Here is a 21645-nt window from a genome sequence, read left to right as displayed (position 1 = left end):
TGACATCATTTAAAATGATGTTCCTATATCATACTTCAAAAATTTTATGATTTGCACACACCAGGAATCTTGGGTTACAGTTTATATTAAAGTCTCTGGTACTAGGATCCATCGGAGACAGTGATTTTTTAAATCATCATTAACCACCGGACACCCTATCTGTATATAAATATATATTTTAAAATCTGGTTTTGGTAAACATTGTGCTAACTAAGTTATTTTCACCCACTGTAGACATGAAAAATTTGTCATGCCTAAAATGTCGGGACCTATCAAGTATATATTTGCTGAAGGTGCAAAAAGTTTCCTTCAAATTTAATAAGAAAAAAGAATATGTTTTGCTGCTTCTCTTTGAGTATAAATCCATGTAAACAAGAAGTGGATTGGAGTGTTGATGCATCCTGATGGGTGTATGTCACACAGGCATTATTCACACAAACTTTGCATGCACTTGTCATGTTCACAGACTACTGGTAGGTCAAAAATATTTGTTAAGTTGATGCATCCTGATAAGAACATGCTACATGGACATGTGTTGTTTCACCTAAACCTCAATTTCATGGTCCAGTTTTCATATAAATTTTTACCAGTGCAAACTGCTCAGGTTTTTTCATCACTTTTTGTTCGCTGTTGTCTTAATTTTGTTAACTTTTTCACATTTTCATCTTGTTCTCAAAAATGACTTGTGCAGAGCTACACAAAACTTTGCTTGAATACTCATCTAGGTGTTCTTCAAAAAAATAATGTAGGGTAACCTTTCCCCCCATTTGAGATTTCCACCAAGGCCTCTCATTTGTTGAAATTAAGAAATGTGAGAAAAAAATTCTTCTTCAGAACCAGTAAGTGGAACAAAAATTGTTTTTACCAAAAAGTCTATGAGTGATCATCCAGTCTACTATCCTAGATTGCGAAAATGGCTGATGTGCAAATAAGCAATGTTTCCAATCAAACAAATATCTTTTTAGCAACCAAATGGCCAATCCATACCCAAATTTGCGGAAAATTAATAGTTCTATCATGACCCCATTTCAAAATGTTGAAAGGAAAAAAAACATACAAATGTTGTTCTCAAATACAAGAAGATAAATTGAACCCCCTTAAACTAATTGTTTTACAAACATAGAATTGGTGGAAGACAAGCATAGAAATGTTGTGGAAAAGAGATTTTGTACACATATTTATTGAAACAACTCTCTATTACCTTGTGTTTGAAATTGCCAGTATTACATACGTGCGATACCTAGTTTCTATCCGAGAATTAAGCTACCTGTCTGATTGGTGAAGACATTTTGAACTTCCATCTCCAGAACATCTCGAAATAAATAAATGTAAATTGCATAAAATGTTATGTCCCTTACATGATAAGGGGTTGCCAAATGCTTAGGTGAACCATTACAGAATACCAGGAGACTCGTGTTTATTTTAATTTTTAACATATTGAGAGAGTGCTATGTCTTGGTCATGTCTATTATTAATTTCTGCATACGATTTTGCAATATCTGGTAGACTTTTAATGTCCATGTAGATTATTTATAATGTATAAATGTTGTTGCAATAATTGTCTGGCTGTTTATGAGAGTATGAAACATACAAGACAATAATTGAGAGGGGGACCTCCAGGATTTTTATATTGCAGCATCCGCCCATCTCAAAAGAATAGAGAGCAAATAGCACAAACATTATAAAGCATCTGAAACTGAAATTTATAAACACAACGTCCACAGTTGACCACTATCATTATACAAGGTGACAACAATAAGCAAATACATTTGTTCTTAACGCAGCTGTCCGAAAAATTATGACGGTATTAAGCAGGTTTTATTTTTTTGCACGTCCACATCTCTTTATTAAACGGAATAACGACGAATGACAACAGTGAAAAAAAAATCCACCCACACACCAAGGACAAGACAACAAAAATCATTTGCTTTACGGACGATACCTAATATATAACTGAGTAATTATGCACTATATTTAATGAAGATGTTGGTTATGAGTGTACGAGTAGGTAAGCATTTGCCACTTAATATGTGCCTGCAGCATTATAATTATGCCGAACTTCATCTGTGAGCGAAAGTGAAAATTGTTGTATGTGAATTTTCCACTACCCTAATTGCATGACGTTTTCATAATTTTGTCTAAATATCATTGAACAACACGCTATGTAACCAAACTATATCAATTTCCATAATTTGATAGGAACAGGTCGATCTGGCAAAGATTTGTCGTGAAGAGGGCTTGGTTTGTCGTTTGCCTATTATTGATGGGTATATCATTGTTGTCCTTTCCTGTTTTCTTTTTTTGTATTGATGCTTATTTTGTTTTGATCTTCCAGGTGTGGCCTTTACTATATATCATACCAGACACACGTAGCCGTTTCCGGAGATATCATAATATTTACGTTATTGTCAAAGCTGGCTTGCGAGTGTAATAAATTGTGGCCGGGTAATGTGTGCTAATTGCGAAAAACTCTCAACAGCACTGCCACTATTAAAAAATATACAAGTTCAATGTATTACACCTTATTCTTGTCTTGATATTGTTGAAATATAGGTCCAATTTTACGTTAAACACCATACAAAGTAACTAAAAAAGATCCGTTTCCTGTAAATCCTTGTGTAGCAGGTTCAATAAATTAACAGTAAAAATGCAGCTCTCACAAATTAAGCTAAAATAGCTTCGAACACTGGATCCGACTGACAATCATGCGTTCTATATGTCTTGTGGACAATGTGATTTGCTCATTATTAAACGCTTCACGGCAATTGTACAATGCCAGCAATGAAATCGCTGTTCCAATACTATAATGCATAACTATGTGTACAGTTCAGGCTCATTTGTTTTTATTTGCATTTTAAGCAATACAAAACATTTTTGATTTTGAGATTACAAAATAAAGTTGAAAATCGTCTGTGTAAGAATAAATTCGGTACAATTTCATTGAACACAGCTGGTTTGTAATTTAAAATTAAACGGTAGGCAATATAGGCCTGAAAGAACAATCGGTGTGTTAGTAATGGTATCCCAGCAACACATTGCCGAAAAAAATTATCCGTTATCCGATGATCGCCTAATTTGCAATCTTCTGTTACCGGAGGACGAAAGTTGACCCGCGAACCCTTTTTTAATGGTCGATATTGAACGCTATATGTATTGTCTATCGTTTTACTATTCGTCAAATCAGAAAAACTTCATTACAAATTACCGTCAGTGATCATCCTACACATTGGCGTTTGCTTCTGCGTCAGTTGAACATCAAACAAACGTCATATATGTGTATTTTTATTTATAGGATAAACATTCATTTCACTATTCAACAGCAAACCACACTGTTGTAGACACTCATTTGCTGATCTTTTCTGGAGCTTAATTTAACACATATATGCCTTATTATCGTTGGTTGACATTATAAAGATGTTAGTGTGACAGGAACAAATAAATTAAACATTTAAGACAACTGCACACCAATAAATACATATTTTACCCTATTTATATACTCATTACTTTATTTTATAAACAGAAACAAAAATTGAGCAGAAAAAAAAATTTAGTTTCCATTCTTACCGACATTCTGTATTTGAGCAGAAGTGCGCTCCATACATTTTTCAGAAAGTAGTTCCAGTTCAAAATGGTTTCAAATTTGAACAACCACCACCCGTGTTTCAATGAAGATATCTCATGAATGGTGTACAAATTGGAAATTCTAAGACGCCTTTGTTTTAGATAAATGGTGAAAGAAGTGATATTCACTTGTTTTCTGGAAAATCGTTCGTACAATAGGGCAGCATATGTACCCGCTCAGAGTCAATGTTTGGATGTTAATAATTTCTTTATTTTATCAAAAAACAACTTAGTAAGTATATATATGTATGTCAACTATTGTGTTGAACATTTGGGGAAAGATTCATTAACTTTTTTCATAAGTTTATTAAGATATACACTAAAATGTGTTGGTCAATATCTGGGTCAAAATGGCGAAATGTTGGTGTTGGTCACCCCCTTAAGGGGGTGACCAACACCTGAATTTTGACGCCATTTTTTTCAAGAAAATAAAATCGCAATTTTGTTTTTGGCTATTTCTTTTTATTCTGAGAACCGTCGTTCCCGAAAATATGCCCGTAGACGCTCTGTACATGTATCTTGAAGATAACATTAAAGTTTGATAAAAAAAATATATTTGAATGTGTTTTCTGTGCAGCTAAAAATTGGGTCTGCGCGGGTACATATGCTGGATTGAGTGTGGAAGCTGGGATTGTGTTCTTACTGTATTTATAAAGTTTAACATCTTCGTCAGGGCAAAGGCAAGCCGGAATTTTGATTTTCGTTTTCTGCTGTGCACATTTTGCACTTCTTCAAAGCATCTGTTATCGCAAGTTGACTTCCGGTTTTACGACAATTCTTAAATATGCTATAATTTAATATATAAACTTAACCTGATTTTTAACATTTTTCTAAGTTAAAATCTATCACGTTATTAAGATATATACAATATAAAACCTGATTAATCCGTGAAAAGGTTTTGGAGTGTTTACGTGAAAATAGCGCAAAATTTATATCAAAAATTGCATTAGATTCCTACGCTTGAAAATTATTGGTGCAATGCAATAACATTGTAATTATTTCTTTATACAAAACATGCATAATACTTCTTTTAAAAATATTAATGCGGAGCTTGGTTTATTTTATACGAACTAAAGTAATTCAATCTATTTTTGCTTGTGTATGTAGGGATTATATTTTGTGTAGTAATATCCTGTACTTGCAATTAGGCAAACACAGAATGAGATACTGTAAACAAGATAAGGATTTGTGTCTTTAGCATGAAATCAATAGTCTTTTCATATAAAAGGTATAGGTAATAGACACACACAACATATTCTTCGTCTATTTAGCTAAAAATTATATTGATCGGCCTATCCGATCTTTTTTATTTCACTATAATCAAAATGAAATGTGCATACTGGGCAACGTTCACGTGATGACATATTTTCTTTTTTTAGAACTCTCGTTGCTATTAAACTTTTTCCCTTTATTATATATTTTTTTCCCTATAATTGTGTGTACTTATTGTGCATTTCAAAACAGTTTTGCATATAACCAACAAATAAAAATGTATTTTAATAGCAAACCATGTGTGTTGTTTACATTTACAATTTTGTATGGTGGTCCACAGACTGACATTGATATTTTGAAGAATTTATTTTTATTATTTAGTCTTTATAAGGTCATTTTTCAATATGACCAGAGCAAGAAGGTCCTGTAAAGCTGGTGGTAAACCCTATCGTCTAACAAGTACACTGTACAGAGTGAAGCCAGGGAAGGGGGGGTTACGTATGATATTGAGACCAAAGCATGCTTCCTTTCCGTCTGTTTGTCCACCTACATACACTGTTTTGCCACCAAATGAAGGTCTTAAGTTAAAGATATGTAAGAATAAACCTGTTCTAGCCGAAGGCTATAGGTTACTGAACTTGGATCTACTCAGGAAACACATATTACAAATAACATTGCATGTAATTCAATGCCCAAAGGTATGTGATATGAAAGATATTGAACCATTAAAGCTCTTTTTTGATGAAAGAAATCTTGGTCTTGCTAGTGTTATGTTTGCAGAGTGTCAAGGTTGTCACAAGCAGTTCAAGTTCACATCAAGCCCAATGTTGAGCAATGACATGTTTGATGTCAATGTACGAGGGGTATGGGGTTCCATGGTAACAGGTGATGGTGGTGCCCAGTTGGGTGAAACCATGGCAACTTTTAGCTGTCCAAGTATTTCGTCAAATTCATTTACTAAAATAGAGACAGAAATAAGCAAGTGGTGGTTAGATACCCTCCAAGAAGACATTTTAGCTGCAGGTATTGAAGAGAGAAATCTAGCTATTGATAGAAATGATTTTTTTCAGGGTGTCCCTGCAATAACAGTTATTTGTGATGGTGGCTGGTCAAAAAGGGCGCACAAGCATACTTACAATGCTTTAGGGGGCGTGGCCATCATCATCGGCGCAGCAACAGGTAAAATTCTCCACGTAGGTGTGAGAAACAAGTTTTGTTACATCTGCAAAACTGCCCAGACAAAAGGTGTACCTCCAAAAGCTCATGAGTGCTTTATGAATTGGACTGGCAGCAGTCAGGCAATGGAGGCTGACATCATTGTCGAGGGTTTTCTCGAGGCTGAACGAAAACATGGTGTAAGGTATATGCGTCTTGTTGCCGATGGTGACAGCTCTGTTGAAGCTCGAATAAGGCAGCATGTTCCAGTCTGGGGACAACGTGTCGAGAAAATAGAGTGTGCTAATCACGCATGTAAATGTCTTCGTTCACACCTTGAGCAACTGGTAATGGATAAGCCTAGCTATAAGGGAAAGAATAAGTTGACAAAAGCTAATCGATTACGCATTACCAGTTTCATTCGCTGCGCTATCCGTCGACGAGCACAAGAGGAAAATCGACCGCTGGCTATAAGGAAACTGAAGCATGACATCCTTAATACAGTGAATCATGTATTTGGTATACATGAAAACTGTAGTGACGATTTCTGTAAGGTAGCAAAGCAAAGGAAGGAATCAGCTAGCACAAATGAAACTTTACATGTATGCACTCAAAATCAAACTTTATTATGTATGTTATCACAGTCAGTTGTCGAGGATGAAATTAGCACAAATCCCACTGACAATGAGGATGTTATTGCTTCAGTTTTAGATGAGCAAAGTACACTTTGGTCCGAAATCTCATCTTTGACCGCCCAGGAGGAGTCGCGAGGCGATAGTTTAAACCCTGTCTCCCATGTTGACCCTGTTTTAAGACAAGACATTTCGCGTTTGCTTGTAAGGTTAGAAAATAAAGCCAGCAGTTTGATAACTTGTCAGACAACCAATCTTGCCGAAAATTGGATGTCGATCCGAGCAAAGTTTGACGGAGGCAAGTTTTACAACAGGGTAAACCGTGGTTCATGGCATGCACGATGCTATGGTGGTGGGCTTAGGAAAAATTTCGGTCCTAAGTGGTCACCAACGGTATGGGAGAAGGTTACTGGCACTAAGGCTGGTCAATGGTTTGATATCCATTATAACCGTAGGTCGAAGAAGCTTCTTTTGAACAGGTTGTACAAAAGTCGCCCTGAATACAAGGCCAGAGCTTACCAAAGAAAAATTAAATCTGCTGCTGTATCTGCCAAGAGTAAGTCTACTCTTGAGTATGGCAAAGACGCCCTTGAATGTATTCCTGATGTTAGTTCTGACACTCTGCAGGCTGATATTCAGGAATACCTTGGTAAGCACATCAATGTTGATGAGGCCGTATTGACTGCCCTAGAGACCCAGACCAAAGAACAGTCTCATAGTGGAGTCTGGCATGAGGAAAGGCGTAAGCGGATCACTGCATCTGCTTTCGGTGATGTTGTGCGACGTAATCCTGGGATCAAGGTTGAACCTCTTGTCAGACGATTCTTGTATTCAACCTTTCGTGGTAATTGTTTTACTAGAAAGGGTTTACAAGAGGAAGCTAATTCAAAAAAGGATTATATCCTTAATAGGGCAGTCAATTGTATTAACGTGGTTAGGATAGAGGACATGGGATTGGTCGTTTCAAGGGAACATCCCTTTCTTGGTGCCAGTACTGACGGCAAAGTCTTTGTTCAAGGGGGAGAGTGTGGCTTAATTGAAATAAAAAATGTCTTGCATAACAATACTATGTCTATTGTTGAAGCCACACAGAAGGTAAGTAATTTCCCCCTTGAACGGAAGAATGGGAATTTTTTCATTAAAAAATCCCATTCTCATTACCACCAGATACAAGGGCAACTGAATATATTGAATTGCTCCTGGTGTGACTTTGTTGTAAGACGTACCAATCCCTTTGACATGGTAGTGCTTAGAATAATTAAAGATGTTGATTTATGGGTAAATACAATGGTTCCAAAACTGAAGGCATTTTATTTTAAGGCTCTTTTACCAGAACTTGTCCATCCGCGTCACCGAAAACAGCCCGGTATTCGCGAACCTGGAGTTTGGTTTGAACAACGCCCCAAAGCAAAACCCAGAAAAAGGCATGCAAGTTGCCCTGACAGTCCGTTGCCCTTAATTTCTGCTCCTGTGGCCAAATCTTCTCGTAAATGTCAATCTAAGACAAAATTTCTGAATCGCCGCATATCACACAAATGGATTATAGATGAGGCTTCAGGGACATCAGAATGGTATGCTGGTACTGTTACTAGCATAGTTTCTGGTGTTGATGGTGCCCCAGATACAATTTATGATGTGCAATATGACAACGAGTCAGAAGCTTTTGAGGTTGACCATTTACAGGAAGATTTGAGCACAGGATCTTTGAAATTTTTGTAAGGCCTGTATAGCAATATCTTGTATAACATTTATTCTACATACTGCTTTCTGTTGATTTAATATAAATACATATAGATATAATATTGTATTGAGAATTTGCAGTTTATTTTTTAATCAGTATTAATTTTAATTTAAAGTAATTTCACATTCAATGTTTGCTATACAGGCCTGATCTAAAACACCTTTTGATCAATATTACAACATGTACCCCTAATCTGCACATATCAATTTTTTGCTATTCAATATTGTTGAAAACTGGTTTTATATTTAATTAACACAAACTTGTACATGACATCAAATTTTTAGAAATATTCGATAATTTTAAGCAAACTATAATGTTTAACATTACACTTAACTGGGCTTTTAAATTTTAAATTTGATCTGCAATTTCTTTATTCACAATCATATTTATGATTATATTTTTATCCCTTTAATTAATAAAGTGCAACTTGCATGATACCTTTTAGGACAACGGTGCGAAAATGACAATATAAGCATTAATTAAATATAACATGTATGCCTTAAGTTGTGGAACCATTGTGTCTGATAAAAGTAGGTAGCGCTAACTCTTAATACTGTATTCCTTCAATATTTAACATACAATATATACACAATTGTTGTTTTGTATAAACCACAATGCCATCATTTTCTTCGCATATGACATTGTACAAAATATCTCAATCAACATTGATAAGAAAAAAGGGTGCTTTTATACTCATATTAAGGCAAAAAAATAAAAGATCCATTTTATATATATTTTCAATGACTAATTCAATTTTCATAATATAAGGGTGTGTATACATTTTGCTAATTTATTTATTCTCAACATCTTTAATTATCCTTGATACTGCATGTTGACGACATGGACACCATTGTGTATTCAGACAGATAGACGACATTGACATAAATACAAAATTTTGGGAGTGCATACATGTACATGTATACGAATATTTCAAACTATACATTTTATCTTTGTTCATTTTTGCATATAGAGTTTGAAAAAGTTTAACTTCTTCAGTAATTATCATTTTGAATTGATTTCTTAATATTATATTATAAATAAAAAAATCAAATAAGTTTTCATTATTAAAACAAAAATCTTGATAAAAATTTGTTTGGTTACAGTCTGCAACGTTAGTTTGAGATTATTAAAACAATTAGCACAGGTACATGTATGCTCTATATATATACATTGTACGCAGAACCTTTAGTTCATTTGAGTTTCTGCTTATTGATTAATATTATCTACATAACAGGTACAATGTACATACAGTATGTAGCAGTCATACAATGTAGTTTTTTTCATTATTTCACAAGGTTGTAAAGCCATTTTAAAAAACAGGAATAATTTAACCAAATTATGGGCCTGGCCTCAGGCTCACCTGAATTAAAAGTTCTACATGGTGCCCCTATTCACTTTTAAATTTTTTGTTTTAACATTTCTTATTTTCAATTCATTCATTTGTTACATTTAAAATTGAGATATGAAATATTTTACATAAATGTAAGCAATGTATGTACAATGTACATATCTAATGCAACGTTGCATTTTTTGGTAAAGTCTTGCAGTTAACAAGAAGTAATGCAGAATTTTTTAATATCAGGTTTTAAAAGGGTGCTTGGAAAGGAAAAGTGCAATGTACTTGTATAACAACATAAATTTTATGTTTATCAAAGTCATGGTGATCTTGATTTAAACAAATACATAAAATGTACTCATATGTTAATTAGATTCATGAAATAAATTTTTGTTCATATCTGACACAACCTTTTCATAATATAGGCCACACTTAAGGTTTCAAACCACTAAAACACTTTCCCTCAGAAGTTTGATGGCATAAAGTAAACTGTACTAAGAAAAAATAGTTACTGTGATTTGCTGTATAAAATGTATCACAAGCTGTATTTCCACAAAGTTGGTATTATTTGAAAGATAATTAATTCTGGAATACTCACATCCAAATATAAAAGATTATTTAAAGTTTTAAAAAATATGAAAGCCATTTGCAAAATGTGTATATTAAGAATTTTGGGAAACTATTGTTTGTTTATTTTTGACAACCGTCACTTCTGGATGTCAGACTTTTCTTATATGCTTGTTAACCTATGGTGATTTTTTGAGAGCTGTTAGAAGGCATAAATACATTTGAGGAAATCATAATGCCAGTCTAGTTAAACTTAAGGTAAATAAAGGAAAGAGGGTAGAAAAATCAAAATTTACAAAGAGTTATACAGTAAAATTCTTTGGCGGTTTGAAACCTTAAAAGTGTTTATTATTTTATATATTTTTTTCATTTTTACAGTAGTTTGATTAAATCTCAATACCTGCAGTTACACTGTCTTTTTTTCAGTGTAGAAACACACAACTTGTGTTAAAGTATTTTGAGAAATTGATACTTTAAATCTTTGAGAACTAAACAATACATGTAATATGAAATTAAACAGTATTCAAATATACATTGATTTTTTATAACTACATAATTTTTTAAAACTAGGTTATAACAACCCAATGCAATATTAACACCCTCAAATGAAACATTATACCAGTACTAAGCTGTTATCTGTCTCTGTTTTAGTAATATAAATTTAACTGCATACAAAATTTATAACAGTCTATTTAACAGTAAATATATTGATATCAGAATGGTCTATATATGATAATAATAATAATTAAATCTGTGCAAAAAAATGCATGCAGCTTTGACTGCTCTAGTGGCTATCATCATGTTCATTATGATGATTTGTATTGTATATAATGAACATTTGTTTAATAAAGTCTATATCGATATCTGTCATATAAATGAAATACTTGGACAACAATATAGTTGTGTATGGTTGATGTCGTGCTCACATTGGATTGAATTACACATTTTGTTATACTTTTTAAATGGGGTGTATACTATACCTGTACGTCATTACCCGACTGTACATTTGATAGCCTTAGAATGATAGATAAGAAGTATATGTGATACTACAGGACATTTATAGTTGTGTAGCTACAGTATTTAGTTGTTTTTAGCTTGTGACATCTGACCCTTTGCAACCATAACTCATATAGATACATGTACATTTTTGTATATGCAACAAAACTTTTAAAAACATTTCACAGCGAGATACATATAAATGTATCTGTTATAATAAAATGAAAATGTTATACACTAAAGTTTAACCTTTACACAATGTGCTCAAAGTATTAATCAAAAAGTACATTCACAAGTACATGTACATGTAGCCGAAGACCAGGGTTTTGATTTTATCACTAACTTTTTAAAAAATCATATTTTTATGCCAATGCTTTTACAAGACCTGATTTATATGTTTGTGAAATTTTTCATAACTTTAAATTAATTTCCCTAATTACAAACTATTGCCTTTTTAGTCCGCCTCAACGAAGTTGTGAAGGACTATTGTACTACCCCCGGCGTCCATGTCCGCGTCCGAGGTGTTTTCTCAGAGACCATGATAGCTAGAACCATGAAACCTAGCTTATTGTTTCAGAAACAAAAATTGGAACTTGCCCATACTAAAATTTGATGACCTTGACCTCAGCTTCATGGTTCATTGAACATTGAAATTTTCTAAGTTTACGTCTTAGTTTCTGTTTTTTCAAAGACTTTTATGGCTAGGGTCATGAAACATTACCAGTAGGTGCAAAATAAAATTACGCACATACCCATGACAAAATAAGATGACCTTGACCCAAAAGTCATGGTTCATTTAACATAATTTCTCAAAATGCAGTTTTACGTCCGAGTTTCTGTTTAAGCAAAGACTTTAAAGGCTAGGGTCATGAAACTTTACACATATGTTCAGAATAAAATGAATGTGTATGTCCTGGTTTCACTCTATTCATAATATTAATTAAAATAATGCAAGGATGAAAGGTACCACCAGTTTTGCAGCACCAGTGCTATTTAAAGTTATAAAAAAATAATTAGTTATCAAGCATTAAATTTATGCATAATTTAACACAATAATACCTACATGTATTCTTAAACTATTTTTATTTTCATATACACTTCAAGGACTTAAAAACTTACTGACGGACTTGGACCACCACTAATTCACTGATGTACATGAGTGTATCATGAAAGCATAAAATAATATACTGTACTTACATGTAAACAGTATGCATTAAAAAATATGTGCAATGTACATCATACTACATGTATTGAAAGAATTTAATATGTATATTTATAGAACCTTTTGCAGGTTAGTATTTCAATTTTCCATTGATAAATTATACTTTTTACATACATGTATGATAAGTGCACAAATAACTAGCACAGTGACACTAAAAAGGTAACAATCAAATAATAAATTATAGCTGCCTAAAAACTGTGTGGATAAACATACATGTATTGCAAATAGTCCTTCAAATATGTATATTTTTTACTGTTTTTATTTTTTAGGCTAATATATTTATGGTGTGATTTGATATCATTAACATGAATTGTGAAATTGCTTCCACTACACTTTCATCAAACCTCATGATGTTCACCAAAATTTGTGTGTGTAAACCATGAGCCTCAAGTTTACTAGTTGATAAAGTTTTGCAACAGGACATCAAAAGTGTATCCATGGTTTGATGAAGTACATGTAGCAAGGTAATTATTGTATATGTTTAAAATGTATGTTTGCATAAAAGACAATTGTTGGGATTGACTCAACATCTGATATGTGTCTGTCTTAATTGACATCAACTTTCATCTAAGGTATATAGATATAGGAAGATGTGGTGTGAGTGCCAATGAGACAACTCTCCATACAAATAACAATTTAAAAAGTAAACCATTATAGGTTAAAGTACGGCCTTCAACACGGAGCCTTAGCTCACACCGAACAACAAGCTATAAAGGGCCCCAAAATTACTAGTGTAAAACCATTCAAACGGGAAAACCAACGGTCTAATCTATATAAACAAAACGAGATATGATCATTTTGATGCTGTTTGCTATTGTTTTTAGCACATCAGAAGTATTAATTTGTGTTGCTTCCATTTCAGAGAATTGACACATGCATGTTTTCTTTTTTATTTGAATGGTAATTTAATTACATTTACTGTACAAAAAAAGCAATTACAAAAAAACATCATACTTTTTTTTTACAATAATTTTACAATTATTAAAAAATTGCAAGTAAAATTACAAGTAAAATTTATAATTGTAAGATTACAATTACAAAACTTTCTATTTTTTCTTATACAGCTAACATTGTTATTGTTTGCTCCTATATACAAGTACATGTATATGCCACTGCACATGTATCTATGATGGAAGTCCTCCCAAGAGACATCAACACAGAGAATTCACTGAACATTTAAATGGACATGGATGTTTGTCAAAGGTCATGTTAGATTGAACACCTGTATTACCTTATAATTATTAATGAACAGTAAGTTGTTATTATCTGTATTTTTTAAAGTATAACTAATTTGTCTTATTGATTATCAAGAATATATCACCAGCAAAGTAACTCAAGAATGTGCCTAGCATGAGTTAGTTTAAGTCTGTTTGACGTGTGTGGTATATTTTTTATTATTTGAAAAACAAATAAGTTTTACTTTTAATTATATAGATTTTATATTTATGTTTTAGACAATATCACATGTGCTATTAATGAATAGTGGATGATTTGATTTTGCCATGTTGTATCACGTAAGAATATCTGAGTGGAAATGTGTTTAATATATTGCTTGATATTATGTGTTTTATTCACCCTAGAAGGTTAGAACCATCATCTATATACATGTAATAGTTAAATTTTAAACAAGGTACAAAATAGTATAAACAAATATATGAAGAACTATGTGGAGATGTATTTAAAATTATTTCTGATTGCAAAATCTACACCAAAACAACAGAAAATATTGATTTAGTGTTGCTTTATGCTAACCTTAGCAATATTTCAGCTATATGACACAAGCCAATTATTGACAGCAACATTATTTAAACAAATGACATTTAATTAACACCTTTTCATAACTTGCATAATTTATTGAAAGGCATTACCTACTTGTAGATTACAAATATTATAATGGATTATACATGTAGATAATACTAAAGGATCAAGTATGTTGGATTCTAACCCATTCTTATTCATGAGATTTTCTGAAAAAAAAACTTGGTTCAACATATTGTTGTACTTGGGGCATATACTTGTGATATAAAAAAGGGGATAACAGCAAATGACTACAATGCCACACAAAACATCAAAACACACCTAAACAACTCCCCAACACTCAACCTCACTCAAAGCACAAATATAGAGACAGAGACAAGACAACAAGAAGCCGGGAAATCCTGACTTGGTACAGGTATTCCACCAGTGGAATAGTTGGATTGAACCGGTTAGTGAGTACTCAAACCTCTCCATTATATTCCCGACCAAATTCAAACACACACACTGAAAGACACACAATAAGATACCTGCACAGTATACAGTCAACAATATCGACCTCATACTATAACAACCAACAAATCAAATAAAAGCATTAAAAAACTGAAGAACACCTACATTACAAAATGCCAAAACACAAAAATAGATTTAAACCAGTCCCAAATACACTAAGTAGAGACGAGTTTGACTCATAACCACACGTAGTATGCCTATAAAGAAACAAGTAGGCAAGTACAAGCCAAGTGTGTACTGTCAATTTGAACACGTTGTGTGTGGGTATGTAATAAACCATCCCAAGCGTCCACGGGACCTGTTTAAACATATTATAAAATAAAATAAGGCAATCATAACCGGAATTTAATAAGTTTAATAAAATATATTTATAACAGTGCTAAATCACTGCCTATTGTGATGGTGATTAAAGGTGAACTAAGTCTTGACGCTAGACGCGTCATTTATTGATCTTGAAACTTATCGAATGCAAAAAATAAGAATAGATTTAAAATAGCCAGTACTGTAAAACTGATACACAAATAATATAAAAAGACAATAATTACAATAATCACAAACAAAAGCAGGGTCAAATTGTGCTCGCAACTACTGGAAGCTAGCTAAGACTAATATATCTGTTGGTATAAAAACTGTCCAAATTGAAAAATTATCACAAATTACACTCCAATTGGGATTGGTTTGGTGCCATTCAGTCATCAAAATAAATTGAAATCGGCAGTTTTAGTGAGAGGCCAGTATTTATTGAGAATCTTCAAGTCATTGGAACATAGTGTTAAATTAACCGATACAACCAAAATATCATGTTTATATCCTTTACAAACATAAGATTTTAAAGTTTTACCCAGTCTTGAAAGTTGATTTTTCAGTTTTTTACATTTATTTACAACATTGCCATAAAATTTAGGATGCGAAACACCTTCTGAGATAAGTTGTCTACGGGTTACATTATATTTAATTACAAGATGTTCATACTTGTTATAAAATTTTCGGAAAGTAGCCAACAGTTTATGAAACCTAAATCCTTGTTGAAGTAATGTTTTAATTAAGTGTCATTATTTATTTTTACAAATGTTTTTGTAGGATACCACTGTATGATTATTGTATAGTTCACATAGTGACATAGTGTGTATGTTGGTGAAACAGTTTTACTACCACAATGAACATATAATTATGATAATACAAAATTTGAAATTGTAAGTATAGAAGTATTCTTTTAATATTGTTTTAAGTGTATAATATCAATATATGAATATGGAACAGCAGTATTTGAATACACAACATCTGACAACTTAGCAGTAATATCTGGAGTTCCACAGGGAAGTGTGCAAGGATGTATTCTTTTTCTTATGTACATAAACAACTATCCACCGAAATTTATAACATTTTGAAAATATTGATTTATAACATTACAAAATATTTTTTTTTCAAATTAAATGAAAACAGTGGTAATTTGCATATCTGAAACCCCCGCTTTGTATATTACAAAAAAGGGTGCACTCGACTTCCACCCATATGTGAAAAAGTTGGCCGGTTACTTGCCCAAGGTCGGCGGTTTACTCCGGGTACTCCGGTTTCCTCCGTCAGTAAAGCTGGTCACCATGATATAGCTGAAATATTGCTGAAAGTGGCGTAAACCACCAATCAATCAAACAAACAAACAAACAAACATATCTGAAACAGTGGCTATTATTAAGATGTCAAATTTTTAACCAAACAAAGACCTATGTTGTCATTTTGTAACACAAACAATGTCAGCAGACAACATTTTGAAAGAGGTCTGTCCAAGGAGAACCTAAGCTAGGTTTTGTATAATTTGTCCCGGTTGTTCTGGAGCACCAAAATTAAAGTGTTGATAATGGACACCTGAGTGATGGCAAACATCACCTGAGCCAAGGCTCTGGTGAGAAAATCAACATGTTAACATTATACCACATTAACACATTGCATCATAAAATATTCTGTTTCAATTTAACAAAACTGTTGCTTATAACAATTGTATGTAAAATCAGAACTTCTACCTTATTTTGAGGCAAAAATTATTTTTGTTGAGAAAAAATTTAGTAAACATCATAGGCAACTATGATTTTCAAAAACCTTAACCAGTCACACAGTTGTTACCTTTATTTAATACATTACTTCAAATATTGACAATGCATTGAAACATTGTATATATATATATATATATTTTTATAATTTCAGATAATGGAGAAGATGATGTATGTTAAGAGATATTGAACATGACAAATAATAATGGAAGTTAATTTTGTTCTTGTCTTTTAATAATGATGACAGCTTAATGTTGGAAGGTTAACTTTATATCAGTACAGTCCATCTGATAAGCACATAATGGTGTTAACTTGTTGCGCATATTGTGCATAAATGTATCTGGAACCTCTGTTTTCATGTAGTGTAAGCATTATCAAGGGAGACAATTCAAACACAAATATTGTTTTGCTATTCCTCTATGTTACAATATATAATACATAAATTGGAAACAATATAACATAAAAACAATTGTTCCTGAACAAAAGTTTGTTATACAAACTTTTATATTGTACAATAGTGTTAATAGTGCAATATAATGCTGTAGTTTAATATTTTAAAATAAAAAGGATATTAATTGAGACCCATTTAACCAGTATCTTGGTATAGATTATGATTATTTTGTCATGGTCTTATTTGTATTATGGTGTGAGGGGCATTAAGTTTTACTACTGTAACAGAATTTTTAAGTATTGATCAACTAATTCTTATATTAAAAGTAAGCAGGGAAACTAAAACATAAGGGATAAGACTTTTCTTGTTTTAGAGTTCTAAAACTTTAGTGAGAAAATATTTAAAAAACAAAAATGTTATTCATTTAATATTAAAATTATCCTGAGCTAAATTGTGGACAATGCTTAAAAGGACGAAAATGAAGGTTATGTATTTTGGGGTTATTATAAAACAAAACACTGAAATTAGCATTGTTTTCTTGTAGTTTTTCTCTTTATGTGGACATGGCCATCCATGTTCCTTTTTTAGATATGTTTTCAAACTAAAGCTTAATATTAACTTATTTATAGAACATATGTTATCACATTGTAGTTCTTGTGTTGTATTGTAGAGTTAATTTTTTATTAGTCATAACCAATTCCTGATGTATTTTTGTAAGTATTTTATGTAATAAGATATAATTTAGGATTTGTTTACACAGGGTAAATGCTTGATAAATTATAATACAATTGTTAAATATTTACTAAATGTTCTGTCATAATTAGTTATAACCACTCTGTGGCGCAATTGGTAGCGTGCTCGCCTTCAAGAGTGGGAGACCAGGGTTTGATCCCCGGTCGGGTCAAACCAGAAGACTTAAAAATAAGTAGTTGCTGCTTTTCCGCCAAGCATGTGGCATTCAGTTGTGAGAGCAACGGCTGGTTGGCTCAGAATCAGTATAATGTGTCTGAGTGGGGTGTCTGTCTAACTGCGGGCAGTTCTCCAGTGTGCTAGCACTGTTGAAACAAATCCAGCTCAGCGTGCTGGTCTAGTCACAGCAGACAATTTCAATGCACTACACCTTGTTCTCGTCATGATATAGCTGAAATACTGCTCATTTGACGTAAAACACCATTCAAACAAACAAATCATGAGTAGTTCATTTTTAATGTGTCTGGACAAAGTTGCAAATGACAATTATACCACCCCAGTGCACATCCGAGTTGTTAATGCTAGCCTATTGTTGAAGATAAAATATATTGAACTTTCCAATACAATGCATTTATTATGTTAGGGACAGGTACATTTAATTCACTGTAAAAATGATAAACTTATGCCATGTCTAAATGTTTGTGAAACCATGTCTTTTATGTTTATTAACCTATACAAATGTTGACCAGAAATTGATATTGACCTTATTTGAAATAGAGGAAACAAGTAAATAATCAAACTCTGATACCCAAACATGTATATATCTGTTCAAACATGCATATATCTGTATATATATGGTAAATTTTTTATGACCCCTTGGGAGGACCTTGACCTGCACACAAAGCATGCCGGTTAAGGCATGACGCTACAATGACATCATTTAAAATGATGTTCCTATATCATACTTCAAAAATTTTATGATTTGCACACACCAGGAATCTTGGGTTACAGTTTATATTAAAGTCTCTGGTACTAGGATCCATCGGAGACAGTGATTTTTTAAATCATCATTAACCACCGGACACCCTATCTGTATATAAATATATATTTTAAAATCTGGTTTTGGTAAACATTGTGCTAACTAAGTTATTTTCACCCACTGTAGACATGAAAAATTTGTCATGCCTAAAATGTCGGGACCTATCAAGTATATATTTGCTGAAGGTGCAAAAAGTTTCCTTCAAATTTAATAAGAAAAAAGAATATGTTTTGCTGCTTCTCTTTGAGTATAAATCCATGTAAACAAGAAGTGGATTGGAGTGTTGATGCATCCTGATGGGTGTATGTCACACAGGCATTATTCACACAAACTTTGCATGCACTTGTCATGTTCACAGACTACTGGTAGGTCAAAAATATTTGTTAAGTTGATGCATCCTGATAAGAACATGCTACATGGACATGTGTTGTTTCACCTAAACCTCAATTTCATGGTCCAGTTTTCATATAAATTTTTACCAGTGCAAACTGCTCAGGTTTTTTCATCACTTTTTGTTCGCTGTTGTCTTAATTTTGTTAACTTTTTCACATTTTCATCTTGTTCTCAAAAATGACTTGTGCAGAGCTACACAAAACTTTGCTTGAATACTCATCTAGGTGTTCTTCAAAAAAATAATGTAGGGTAACCTTTCCCCCCATTTGAGATTTCCACCAAGGCCTCTCATTTGTTGAAATTAAGAAATGTGAGAAAAAAATTCTTCTTCAGAACCAGTAAGTGGAACAAAAATTGTTTTTACCAAAAAGTCTATGAGTGATCATCCAGTCTACTATCCTAGATTGCGAAAATGGCTGATGTGCAAATAAGCAATGTTTCCAATCAAACAAATATCTTTTTAGCAACCAAATGGCCAATCCATACCCAAATTTGCGGAAAATTAATAGTTCTATCATGACCCCATTTCAAAATGTTGAAAGGAAAAAAAACATACAAATGTTGTTCTCAAATACAAGAAGATAAATTGAACCCCCTTAAACTAATTGTTTTACAAACATAGAATTGGTGGAAGACAAGCATAGAAATGTTGTGGAAAAGAGATTTTGTACACATATTTATTGAAACAACTCTCTATTACCTTGTGTTTGAAATTGCCAGTATTACATACGTGCGATACCTAGTTTCTATCCGAGAATTAAGCTACCTGTCTGATTGGTGAAGACATTTTGAACTTCCATCTCCAGAACATCTCGAAATAAATAAATGTAAATTGCATAAAATGTTATGTCCCTTACATGATAAGGGGTTGCCAAATGCTTAGGTGAACCATTACAGAATACCAGGAGACTCGTGTTTATTTTAATTTTTAACATATTGAGAGAGTGCTATGTCTTGGTCATGTCTATTATTAATTTCTGCATACGATTTTGCAATATCTGGTAGACTTTTAATGTCCATGTAGATTATTTATAATGTATAAATGTTGTTGCAATAATTGTCTGGCTGTTTATGAGAGTATGAAACATACAAGACAATAATTGAGAGGGGGACCTCCAGGATTTTTATATTGCAGCATCCGCCCATCTCAAAAGAATAGAGAGCAAATAGCACAAACATTATAAAGCATCTGAAACTGAAATTTATAAACACAACGTCCACAGTTGACCACTATCATTATACAAGGTGACAACAATAAGCAAATACATTTGTTCTTAACGCAGCTGTCCGAAAAATTATGACGGTATTAAGCAGGTTTTATTTTTTTGCACGTCCACATCTCTTTATTAAACGGAATAACGACGAATGACAACAGTGAAAAAAAAATCCACCCACACACCAAGGACAAGACAACAAAAATCATTTGCTTTACGGACGATACCTAATATATAACTGAGTAATTATGCACTATATTTAATGAAGATGTTGGTTATGAGTGTACGAGTAGGTAAGCATTTGCCACTTAATATGTGCCTGCAGCATTATAATTATGCCGAACTTCATCTGTGAGCGAAAGTGAAAATTGTTGTATGTGAATTTTCCACTACCCTAATTGCATGACGTTTTCATAATTTTGTCTAAATATCATTGAACAACACGCTATGTAACCAAACTATATCAATTTCCATAATTTGATAGGAACAGGTCGATCTGGCAAAGATTTGTCGTGAAGAGGGCTTGGTTTGTCGTTTGCCTATTATTGATGGGTATATCATTGTTGTCCTTTCCTGTTTTCTTTTTTTGTATTGATGCTTATTTTGTTTTGATCTTCCAGGTGTGGCCTTTACTATATATCATACCAGACACACGTAGCCGTTTCCGGAGATATCATAATATTTACGTTATTGTCAAAGCTGGCTTGCGAGTGTAATAAATTGTGGCCGGGTAATGTGTGCTAATTGCGAAAAACTCTCAACAGCACTGCCACTATTAAAAAATATACAAGTTCAATGTATTACACCTTATTCTTGTCTTGATATTGTTGAAATATAGGTCCAATTTTACGTTAAACACCATACAAAGTAACTAAAAAAGATCCGTTTCCTGTAAATCCTTGTGTAGCAGGTTCAATAAATTAACAGTAAAAATGCAGCTCTCACAAATTAAGCTAAAATAGCTTCGAACACTGGATCCGACTGACAATCATGCGTTCTATATGTCTTGTGGACAATGTGATTTGCTCATTATTAAACGCTTCACGGCAATTGTACAATGCCAGCAATGAAATCGCTGTTCCAATACTATAATGCATAACTATGTGTACAGTTCAGGCTCATT

At 32.8% G+C, this 21645-nt stretch overlaps 1 long non-coding RNA gene across 3 annotated transcripts; it reads left to right on the top strand.

Moving 5' to 3' along the window:
• Nucleotides 1–4720: 4720 nt before the first annotated feature.
• LOC139505015 (uncharacterized) lies at nt 4721–17993 on the top strand. Of its 3 annotated transcripts, XR_011659496.1 has the most exons (6): nt 4721–4849; nt 12752–12946; nt 13547–13733; nt 13937–13996; nt 15831–15943; nt 16950–17993. It is a non-coding gene; the product is annotated as an uncharacterized lncRNA (long non-coding RNA). The 3 variants fall into 3 exon arrangements; XR_011659494.1 differs by lacking the exon at nt 13937–13996; XR_011659495.1 differs by having other exon boundaries at nt 13547–13996.
• Nucleotides 17994–21645: the final 3652 nt, after the last annotated feature.

This window comes from Mytilus edulis, unplaced genomic scaffold (assembly GCF_963676685.1).
Source record: "Mytilus edulis unplaced genomic scaffold, xbMytEdul2.2 SCAFFOLD_573, whole genome shotgun sequence".
Taxonomy (NCBI): Eukaryota; Metazoa; Mollusca; class Bivalvia; order Mytilida; family Mytilidae; genus Mytilus; species Mytilus edulis.
The sequence above is the reverse complement of the archived record's forward strand: the minus strand, read 5'-3'. Positions and strand labels throughout refer to the sequence as shown.